The sequence below is a fragment of the Entelurus aequoreus genome, linkage group LG10, assembly GCF_033978785.1.
Source record: "Entelurus aequoreus isolate RoL-2023_Sb linkage group LG10, RoL_Eaeq_v1.1, whole genome shotgun sequence".
NCBI classification, from domain to species: Eukaryota; Metazoa; Chordata; class Actinopteri; order Syngnathiformes; family Syngnathidae; genus Entelurus; species Entelurus aequoreus.
Window position 1 is genome coordinate 35,721,954 of NC_084740.1, and position 11,937 is coordinate 35,733,890.

The window sequence follows — 11,937 nt, forward strand, 5'->3', positions numbered from 1 at the left end:
ATGCCATATTCAAACTAATCTATAAAACCACTATCGATGTGCAAAATCGTTATTTTCAAATTAAAATTATTTATTACTTCTTACCCACAGGGAAAATGTTAAAATTATGGAATATGACAGAGTCAGATGATTGACGATTTTGTTGTCAGGAGTCTGAATCCACCCTGCATTTGTTTTGGTATTGTCATATTGTGTCTTTGTTTTGGGTGGAAGTTGAAAAAATGTGTTTAAGGATTGGTTTGTTTATGAAGCCTAAAGGCCTACTGAAATGAATTTTTTTTATTTAAACGGGGATAGCAGATCTATTCTATGTGTCATACTTGATCATTTTGCGATATTGCCATATTTTTGCTGAAAGGATTCAGTATAGAACAACGACGATAAAGATTGCAACTTTTGGTATCTGATAAAAAAAAGGCTTGCCCCTACCGGAAGTAGCGTGACGTAGTCAGTTGAACATATACGCAAAGTTCCCTATTGTTTACAATGATGGCCGCATGAAGTGAGAGAGATTCGGACCGAGAAAGCGACAATTTCCCCATTAATTTGAGCGAGGATGAAAGATTTGTGGATGAGTAAAGTGCAAGTGAAGGACTAGTGGGGAGTTGAAGCTATTCAGATAGGGAAGATGCTGTGAGAGCCGGGGGTGACCTGATATTCAGCTGGGAATGACTACAACAGTAAATAAACACAAGACATATATATACTCCATTAGCCACAACACCACCAGGCTTATATTTAATATGCCACAAATTAATCCTGCATAAAAACACCTACGTGTTTGTTATGCTAGCTCCTAGCTCCTCTGCTAGCTCCTAGCTTCATAGAACACGCCAATACAATTCAAACACCTGATCAACACACACAATCACTCAGCCCAAAAGACCGTTCACCTAACCCAAGGTTCATAAAGCTTATATATTTTTAAAAAGTTACGTACGTGACGCGCACATACGGTCAAGCTATCAAATGTCTAGCAGCCAAGGCTGCATACTCACGGTACCTGATATTCAGCTGGGAATGACTACAACAGTAAATAAACACAAGACATAAATATACTCTATTAGCCACAACACAACCAGGCTTATATTTAATATGCCACAAATTAATCCTGCATAAAAACACCTGCGTGTTTGTTATGCTAGCTCCTAGCTCCTATGCTAGCTCCTAGCTCCATAGAACACGCCAATACAATTCAAACACCTGATCAACACACACAATCACTCAGCCCAAAAGACCGTTCACCTAACCCAAGGTTCATAAAGCTCATATATTTTTTAAAAGTTACGTACGTGACGCGCACGTACGGTCAAGCTATCAAATGTTTAGCAGCCAAGGCTGCATACTCACGGTACCTGGTATTCAGCTGGGAATGACTAAAACAGTAAATAAACACAAGACATATATTTACTCTATTAGCCACAACACAACCAGGCTTATATTTAATATGACACAAATTAATCCTGCATAAAAACACCTACGTCTTTGTTATGCTAACTCCTAGCTCCTATGCTAGCTCCTAGCTCCATAGAACACGCCAATACAATTCAAACACCTGATCAACACACACAATCACTCAGCCCAAAAGACCGTTCACCTAACCCAAGGTTCATAAAGCTTATATATTTTAAAAAAGTTACGTACATACGCAAAAAAAAGTTGCGCACATACGGTCAAGCGATCAAATGTTTAGAAGCCAAAGCTGCATACTCACAGTAGCACGTCTGCGTCTTTGTCATCCAAATCAAAGTAATCCTGGTAAGAGTCTGTGTTGTCCCAGTTCTCTACAGGCGTCTGTGTATCGAAGTCAAAAGTCCTCCTGGTTAGAGTCTCTGTTATCCGAGTTCTTCCATCTTGACTGCATCTTTCGGGAATGTAAACAAAGAAGCGCCGGCTGTGTACTGTTGTTGCTGACTACGTTCGAAAAATACGTCCATTTCGCACCGACAACTTTCTTCTTTGCTTGCTCAGCTTCTTTCTCCATAATGCAATGAACATAATTGCAACAGATTCACGAACACAGATGTCCAGAATACTGTGGAATTATGAAATGAAAACAGAGCTTTTTCGTATTGGCTTCAATGTGGAAGGCATACCCGTGTTCCCCGGGCTACGTCACGCGCATACGTCATCCTCAGAGGCGTTTCGAACCGGAAGTTTAGCGGCAAATTTAAAATGTCACTTTATAAGTTAACCCGGCCGTATTGGCATGTGTTATAATGTTAAGATTTCATCATTGATATATAAACTATCAGACTGCGTGGTCGGTAGTAGTGGGTTTCAGTAGGCCTTTAATGTGGTTTCTGTTATTTTAGGAGAGTTCATTGACAATCATGATTTAGTCAATTTAATTATAGTACTCGGTAAAATGTTTATTTTTAAGGCCAAAAACAGATATTCACTTAGTATTACTTTCTTTAAAACATTTATTCAGTATTTTCTAATTTTAGAAAGTTACATGGTTGAAAACGATAATGATGCCAAAAAACATTAAAAAAAAGATGAGAAGTCCTCAAAGGCTTATTTTGAAAGTATAATTATGTTTATAGATTATATGATATCTGTTGTTGTGTTCCCTAATTTGAGTGACCTGGACATAATCTGGACTGTACATAAATGCTTATTTTGAAAATGTAATTTTGTTTATAAATTATATGCAATCTGTTGTGTTCCCTAATTTTTTTCTGTGTACATGAATGAAGGTGTGTGTTGCTGAGTCCGACTTGGACATTATCTGGACTGGGCCTGGTTTAAAAAACCCTTTAAACAAATCTAATTTCATTGACAACCTGGTCTGTTGAAGATAAGGCCCTTTTTAAAAAAATAAAATAAAATAAGATAAATAAATAAAAAACATTTTCTTGGATAAAAAAGAAAGTAAAACAATATAAAAATAATTACATAAAAAATAGTAATTAATGAAAATGTTAGTGGACCAGCAGCCTATACAATCATGTGTGCTTCAGGGACTGTGTCCCTTGCAGATGTGTTGTCTATGTTGTGGGAACCAGAATATTGGTAGCAGAAAGAAATAACCCCTTTTGTGTGATTGGGTGTGGATGAGTGTGCATGGGGGAGGTTGTTTGGGTTGATGCACTGATTGAAAGTGTATCTTGTGTTTTTTCTATGTAGATTTAATTTAAAAAAAAATAAAAAAATTATTTTTTATTTTTTTAAATTGTTTTCTTTTTTTTTTTTTATAGAACAGGCCCGCGGGCGACTCATCTGGTCCTTACGGGCAACCTGGTGCCCGCGGGCACCGCGTTGGTGACCCCTGGTCTATGCTATGTGTTAGCATTTTTATGTAAACATGCTACTTATTTAGGCTAGCTCTGTGGCTATTTTTTTTCCTTTACACCTAAAACTTACGGATTCAGACACTCGGCACCATCTAATAAGTACGGCGGCTTCCGGCGACCCCCAGCCAGAGGTCCAGGGCACAGATAGTAGGCCCATCAAAATTTCCGTGGGAATCTTCTAGTTTGCTTTGCAGGTGTACATGACTTTTTTTGGACATTATGCATAGAGTGACATAATTTTAGAACAATCTATAATAAGGTTTTTAATAAAGGGTGTCAAACTCGTTTTCATTGAGGGCCACCGGAAACAGAATCATTTATGAATTTGTCTATATGCATTTGATTATTATATATATATATATTGTATGTACACTATACATTACAAAAATATTTGTAGATTTTACAGCAGGGGTGTCAAACTCATTTTAGATCGGGAGCCACATGGATAAAAATCTACTCCCAAGTGGGCTGGACTGGTAAAATCACGCCACGATAACTTAAAAATAAAGATAACTGCAGATGGTTTTCTGTGTTTAAAAATAGAACGAGCACATTCTGAAAATGTACAAATCATAATGTTTTTTTTTTTTTTTACACTTACATGTTGCCGTTAATAGCATTCTATCTTTATTTGTCGTTATTTATACTTTCTGAATAAATTATGTGATAATGTTCATCAGTCCACTCATTGGTGTTAATTTTCAATCTATGAAGATAAAAAAATTATGTCACAATCAAATTACAGTATGTTATTTATGTAGTTTCATCATTTTCCTTGATTGATGTACTAACATGTGGTTTATTTTGTACATATGTATCAACATCTACAAAGATACAAAGAATTGTTATTGCGACATCCAGTGGACACATTTAGAACAGCTGTTTCTTTCATTAAAAAATTTCAGGTTCGTTTTTATACTTAGCAAACTCATCACACGGGACGGTAAAACCTGTTGGCGGGCCTGATCCCGCCCTCAGGCCGTACGCTTGACACCCCTGTTTTACAGTTAAAAAAAAACAAACTGGCAAGGCAGTCACCAAATTTTCACTGTAAAATATACAGTGTTTTTGACGACATTACAATTAATGAAAAACCTATACCACCGTATTTTTTAACAGGGAAAAAATGTCAGCTTAGTCATCAGAATTGTACTGTAAAATTCCTGGTGGTTTTTACAACATATTGCTGAAAATTGAAAAAGACTGCCACTTTGTTTTTTAATTCTGGCAACTGAGCTGTCAGTTTTTTTATCGTCCAAAAAATGTGGCCCCGTTTTTCCATTTTTAGTCCTGCACCATAGAAATAACAACCGAAGATTTTACAGTCAAAAAACTGGTAGTTCAGTCGTCAGAATTTTACTGTAAAATATACAGTGTTTTTGACGACATTACGATTCATGGAAAAACTATGCAGTTATTTTTTACGGGAAACATTTTTTAGCTTAGTCGTCAGAATTTTACTGTGCAACTCCTAGTAGTTTTTATAACATATTACTGAAAATGTAAAAACAGTGCCACTTTTTTTTTTTTGGCAACTGAGCTGCAAGTTTTTTAATCATCAAAAAAATGTGCCGTTTTTCCATTTTCAGTACAGCACCGTAAAAATAACAACCGTAGCAAACTTGCAGTTCAGTCGACATAATTTTTCCATTAAAAACAGTAGTAATTTTTTTTTAAATTTACAGTAATATCCTGGAAAAAAACACCATACATTTTACAGTAAAATCTGTTGTCATTTTTACAGTGTACTACTTGCTTTGAAATCATAAGTCAAGCAGATTTTCAGGTAACTATTTTTATTTTTACAAAATAAAATGTTTGGAAAGTGTGATAATATATTAGTACTTGCAATATTGAAGAATATTAAAGTAAAATGTATGCAATTTCATGCAGAACATACATATATATTTGATGTCAAAGTTGAAAAAAGGACTGCATTTAGTAAGAAAAGATAATTAATGACACATATTATAGCCAAGCGTTCGAGGGCCACATAAAAATGATGTGGCGGGCCATATCTGGACCCCGCCCCCTCAGGGCCTTGAGTTTGACACCTGTTCTGTATAGTATGTTTTTATCTAAGATATGATGTAAATATGTCAAACTATATCACAGAGGTGCCCAAACTTTTTAACTTTGGGGCCGCATTGGGCAAAAAAAGTTACCCTTGTATATATATGTTTGTGTGTGTGTGTATATATATATATATATATGTATATGTGTACATATATATATATATATATATATATATATATATATATATATATATATATATATATATATATATATATATATATATATATATATATATATATATATATATATATGTATGTATATGTGTATATATATATATATTAGAGATGCGCGGGTTGCGGACACACCCGCGGTGTCCGCGGGTAGTCCGCGGGTCGGGCGGATGAATGACGAAAAATATGGATTTTAAATAGATTCGGGCGGATGGCGGTTGAACCAATTCGGAAATATATATACATAGTAGGGCTGCAACTAACGATTAATTTGATAATCGATTAATCTGTCGATTATTGCTTTGATTAATCGATTAATAATCGGATAAAAGAGACAAACTACATTTCTATCCTTTCCAGTATTTTATTGAAAAAAAACAGCATACTGGCACCATACTTATTTTGATTATTGTTCCTCAGCTGTTTGTACATGTTGCAGTTTATAAATAAAGGTTTATTTAAAAAAAAAAAAGGTTTTTTTTTTTTTTTTTTTTTAAAAAAGCCTCTGCGCATAGATCCAACGAATCGATGACTAAATTAATCGGCAAATATTTTTATAATCGATTTTAATCGATTTAATCGATTAGTTGTTGCAGCCCTAATACATAGTTAAATGTATAAAGAGAATCCTTCCTATGTGTCCCAGCAACAAGTGCCGCAAGTGAGCGCTCCTTCAGCGCAGCAGGGGCATTTTAGAGAGCGCGCATTTTAAAAGGCCAGGCGCTCTCGCCTGAATCCTGGCACTGTAGATGCCATTTTATTCCTGCATAGTGCTAACAAAAAAAAGTAAGTAGACATACGGTTGGATATGTTAAACTAATTAGTCTACGTTACCTAGGCTATACCAAATAAGCCCATGTCTAACCTATATTGAGTTCGGTCAGCTGAATAATTTTGATGGTTACGTGTTGTTTGCGCGCACTACAATGCAAAGGAATTAAGGCAATTGCGTTGTTTATTGTGTTTTTTTTTCTATTGGAGATATACTACTGTGTGTTAATTATTTGGCCTCGCTTTCAAGTGAAGCGCATCTCAGATTGGCTACATTGTAAGGCCATTTAGCCTGCTTTGTTTGTCCCGACCGTCTATTTTCATTATAATTCAATTATTATTATTTATTTAATTTATTTTTATTTAAATAGGGATGACATACATATGTTGTTGTATAATTTAAGTTTGTGCGCGTGATTGACAGCCTAAGGCTTTAGGCACATTTTTTATTTATTTTTTTATTTCAACTTAAAAACATATGAGCCTATGCCTATGCCTACAACATAGGCTATGTGTTCATCTTTATTTTCCTGCCTGTCGTTGACAATGGAGATTGTCTGATATTTTGTCATGGCTGCAGATCAATCAATAAAGGTTCATCTTTGTTGCATAATTGTTCACTGTTTCACGTTAAGTTAATATTCATTGAAATAAATTCAGAATTTTTTTTTTTACCTAACGAAAATGTAGGCCTAGTCTTTCTAAAGAAACATTTTTTTAACTTCTTAAAAGCAGCGTTCTGCTTGCTGCAACTGCGCACACAAAGTGTTAGGAACGCACTCCTGGCAACAATAGTCAACACTTTCTTAATGGAAATGACAATAATATTATAATAATGATAAATACCACCCGGGTGGCGGGCAGTTGTGGTTTTGATAAAATGTTGGTTCGGGTGGATGACGACTTTCGTGATGCGGTTGCGGATGAAATAATTGCCTATCCGCGCATCTCTAATATATATATATATGTATATGTGTGTATATATATATATGTATATATATATACATATACATATACATACATACATATACTGTATATATATATATATATATATATATATATATATATATATATATATATATATATATATATATATATATATATATATATATATATATATATATATATATATATATATATACAGTATATGTATGTATGTGTGTGTGTATATGTATATATATATATATATATATATATATGTGTATGTATGTATGTATGTATATATGTATTTATGTATATCTATGTATTTATGTGTATATATGTATTTATATATATATATACAGTGTATGTATGTATGTATTTATATATATATATTTTTATATATATATATATATATGTGTATGTATGTATTTATGTATATATATGTATTTATGTATATATGTGTTTATATATGTATATTTATTTATGTATATATATGTATGTATGTATTTATATATATATATATATATATATATATATATATATATATTTATATAAGTTGTGTGTATTTATATGGTCTAAACATAAATGTGTACATATTATATTAATATAATGGAGGAATAATGAGTATATGAAAGCATAGACTCTTACCACCGCCACCTTAAAGTTTTGTAATCAATCAGAAATATCAGGCAGCTAAAATGCGCCAAACATGGATAAGTGTGGAGAGAGTCTTTTGCATTTTCCCCATCATGCATTCTAATGGATTTAAATGGGTTTAATTTTTAAAGTTTTTATGTTGTTTGGATGTTTTTTTAATAGTATCCACAATGTTCAGTGAGCAGGTTGTTATGAATGACCATGTGTGTTGACTTTTTGTGTTGGTTGCATTTTTCTTGTGCCATGACTCGGGAAGGTTGTTTGGATTGGGTCATATAATTAATGCTGTGCTGAAAGTACTTCAACATATAGTACATGGGCATTGAGCTGAATTGCTCACTTTGTCTGTGGTAACAATTTTGCAACAATCTGATTGACAGATAATTAATATTAATTTGACAACACCCCGCATGCCCAAATTCTTATTAAACTCCTGACGTGTCGCGGGCCAAAAAAAAACATGCTGGTGGGCCCTGGTGTATCAGTTCTTGAGACTCATTATGTACAACGTGGCTTAATATGAAATCTTGCCTGAAATATGTCCCTCTATATACAATGTCCTAAAACATCTTGCAAAACGCACAAACGCTACCAATATGCTTTTAAATGCTGCGGGGGTTGCAACCGGCATTTTGAAAATAAAATATGTTAGGTGTCATTGTTTATAACAGGGGTTCTCAACCTTTTTAATCTCGGGGCCCAACTTTGCCACAGCATAGGGGCCCGTGGCCCACTCAAATATTAACAGTAATTAATAGCATTTTTATTCCTGATTTTATTCGTATTCTAACCTACCGTATTTTTCGGACTATAAGTCGCAGTTTTTTTCATAGTTTGGCCGGGATTGCGACTTATACTCAGGAGCGACTTATGTGTGAAATTATTAACACATTACCGTAAAATATCAAATAATATTATTTAGCTCATTCACGTAAGAGACTAGACGTATAAGATTTCATGGGATTTAGCGATTAGGAGTGACAGATTGTTTGGTAAACGTATAGCATGTTCTATATGTTATAGTTATTTGAATGACTCTTACCATAATATGTTACGTTAACATACCAGGCACGTTCTCTGTTGGTCATTTATGCGTCATATAACGTACACTTATTCAGCCTGTTGTTCACTATTCTTTATTTATTTTAATTTGCCTTTCAAATGTCTATTCTTGGTGTTGGGTTTTATCAAATACATTTCCCCAAAAAATGCGACTTATATACTGTATGTTTTTTTCCTTCTTTATTATGCATTTTCAGCCGGTGTGACTTATACTCCGGAGCGACTTATACTCCGAAAAATACTGTACTTAAAGTTTACAACCTTGTTAAATGATATGAAAGCATTTGTTAATCACAAATAATATTATCAAGGCTTAGGTCAGGCTGATTACAAAATAAATACTAATCAAGGCACTCGTAAAAAATTATGAAAAATACATTTACGTAAATTACGCTGTGCTAAAATAAATACATTATAACTAAGTTGATAATAAGTAATAGTAATATATATTTATTAATAAAACTGTCAATAAAATTAAAGTGCAAATAAAAATACAGCTTCACCACTTTTACGCTTCGGAATCGTTTCGATGACTAGCTCCAGACTTCTTCTGTTTGTTGGATATTGTCATACTGCCACACGTGGTGGAAAATTGTCTTACAACTGAGTACTGCTGCGGCCATACGGACCACAGCTGAGAAACAGATATTTAAAAAATCTTTATATATCTAAAATGGGTGGTCCTAAAGAGGTAGGCATTTTTCGGAGGTGTCAAGAAGGTAACAAATACAAGAGTGTGTGTGTGTGTGTGTGTGTGTGTGTGTGTGTGTGTGTGTGTGTGTGTGTGTGTGTGTGTGTGTGTGTGTGTGTGTGTGTGTGTGTGTGTGTGTGTGTGTGTGTGTGTGTGTGTGTGTGTGTGTGTGTGTGTGAGTGTGTGTGAGTGTGTGTGTGAGAGAGAAGATGGAGGCAGAATAATAAAAGCAGCATGAAGTTTGTCTGCGACGTGTTCAGACTGCTGAGCGCCACTGAGGCCTTGACTGGGCTCAGCTGATGCTTGTGATGGGATGCTGGCGGGGGGGCTGTTATAGAGGTAATGAATTGAGGAGCCTCCCCCCACCTTACCACCACCCCCACCTCCTACCCTCTTTCGCCCCTCCTCCCTCTCACGTTCCTTTTTTTTTTTTTTTATGTTTCCAAACAGCACACAACCCTCCAGCCAGCCTGCGGCAAAGGGAGCGTTGCCATGGCAACGTGGAGCTGCCATGGACCAGTGTGTTGGTAAGTGCGGGGGTGGGGGTGCTACTCATGAATGTCTTGCACCCCCTTACCAAAAATACTCTTGTGTACAATAGATCCATAACACAAAGTGTGTGTGTGCGCGTGTGTTTTTAATGTGTGTGTGTTTTTATGTGTGTGTTTTATTCGTGTCTTTGTGTGTGTGTAATTGTGCGTGTGTGTGTTTGTGTGTGGTTGTGTGTGTGTGTGTGTTTTATACGTGTCTTTGTGTGTGTTTGTGTGTTTTTTATGTGTTTTTTATGTGTTTGTGCGTGCGTGTGTTTGTGCATGGTTGTGTGTTTTTAATGTGTGTGTGTGTGTGTTTTATACGTGTCTTTGTGTGTGTTTGTGTTTTTTTTTTAATGTGTGTGTGTGTTTGTGCGTGGCTGTGTGTGAGTGTGTGTTTGTGCTTGCGTGTGTTTGTGTGTGGTTGTGTGTGTATGTTTGTGTGTTTTCAATGTGTGTGTGTTTTATACGTGTCTTTGTGTGAGTGTTTGTGTGTTTTTTATGTGTGTTTGTTTGTGCGTGGTTGTGTGTGTGTGTGTTTGTGCGGGCGTGTGTTTGTGCGTGGTTGTGTGTGTGTATGTTTGTGTGTGTGTTTTTAATGTGTGTGTGTGTTTTTATGTGTGTGTGTTTTATACGTGTCTTTGTGTTTTTTTATGCGTGTGTGTGTGTAATTGTGTGTTTGTGCGTGGTTGTGTGTGTGTTTGTGCGTGCGTGCGTGTGTTTGTGCGTGTTTGTGTGTATGTGTGCGTGTGTGTAATTGTGCATGGTTGTGTGTGTGGTTGTGTGTGTGTGTTTTTAATGTGTGTCTGTGTGTGTTTTTGTGTTTGTGTTTTATACGTGTCTTTGTGTGTGTGTGTGTGTGTGTTTGTGTGTGTGTGTGTGTTTGTGCGTAGTCGTGCGTGTGCATGCGTGTGTGTGTGTGTTTGCGTGTGTGTGTGTTTGTGTGTGTGTGCGCGAGACTGCAGCCGCCATTAGTAGACAATCCTTGCTGCTGCAGCAACTTGATGGCCAACGAATGTTGTCAATCCCCCCTGCGCCCCCCTGCCCCACCCGTAATTCTTGCCCCACCATCGACCTGCCTCTGACCACCAGTGGACCCCCACCCCACATTTGATGCTTTAAATGAGCCTAAAAACTAGATGATCTAACCTGGATTGATTGAAGTTTTTAAAGGGGAACTGATTTTTTGTCGTTTTACTTTTGCCTTTTATTGACAATCCCAATGCAAGACAAGGACACGTTTTTCTTTTTTTTTTATGCATTCTAATTCCTAAATACATGCCAGCAAAAGTCAGCTAACAATGTAGCCAATGAGAGGACTTTATTGTGCCCAATAGGCCTCTAAAAATGTGCAAAAAGCGGCAACAATTCTCCATTTACTTGTCGTGACCTGAATATTGTTGGAGTATTAGCAATATTGTTATTATAAGCGCTAACGCCAAGGAACTACATTTAGTGGCGCCGTGATCACAGAGAGCTAACTAGCTTAGAGGGGGGGGGGGGGGGTTACCCACATATGCGGTCCTCTCCAAGGTTTCTCATAGTCATTCACCGACGTCCCACTGGGGTGAGTTTTTCCTTGCCCGTATGTGGGCTCTGTACCGAGGATGTCGTTGTGGCTTGTACAGCCCTTTGAGACACTTGTGATTTAGGGCAATATAAATAACAAATAAAAAAAATAAATAAAAAAAGCTTGTGCGGCTATATTAACATATTGAGCTGCTGCATCGCCTCAGAGTTGGTAAAAGTTCATTCTAGAT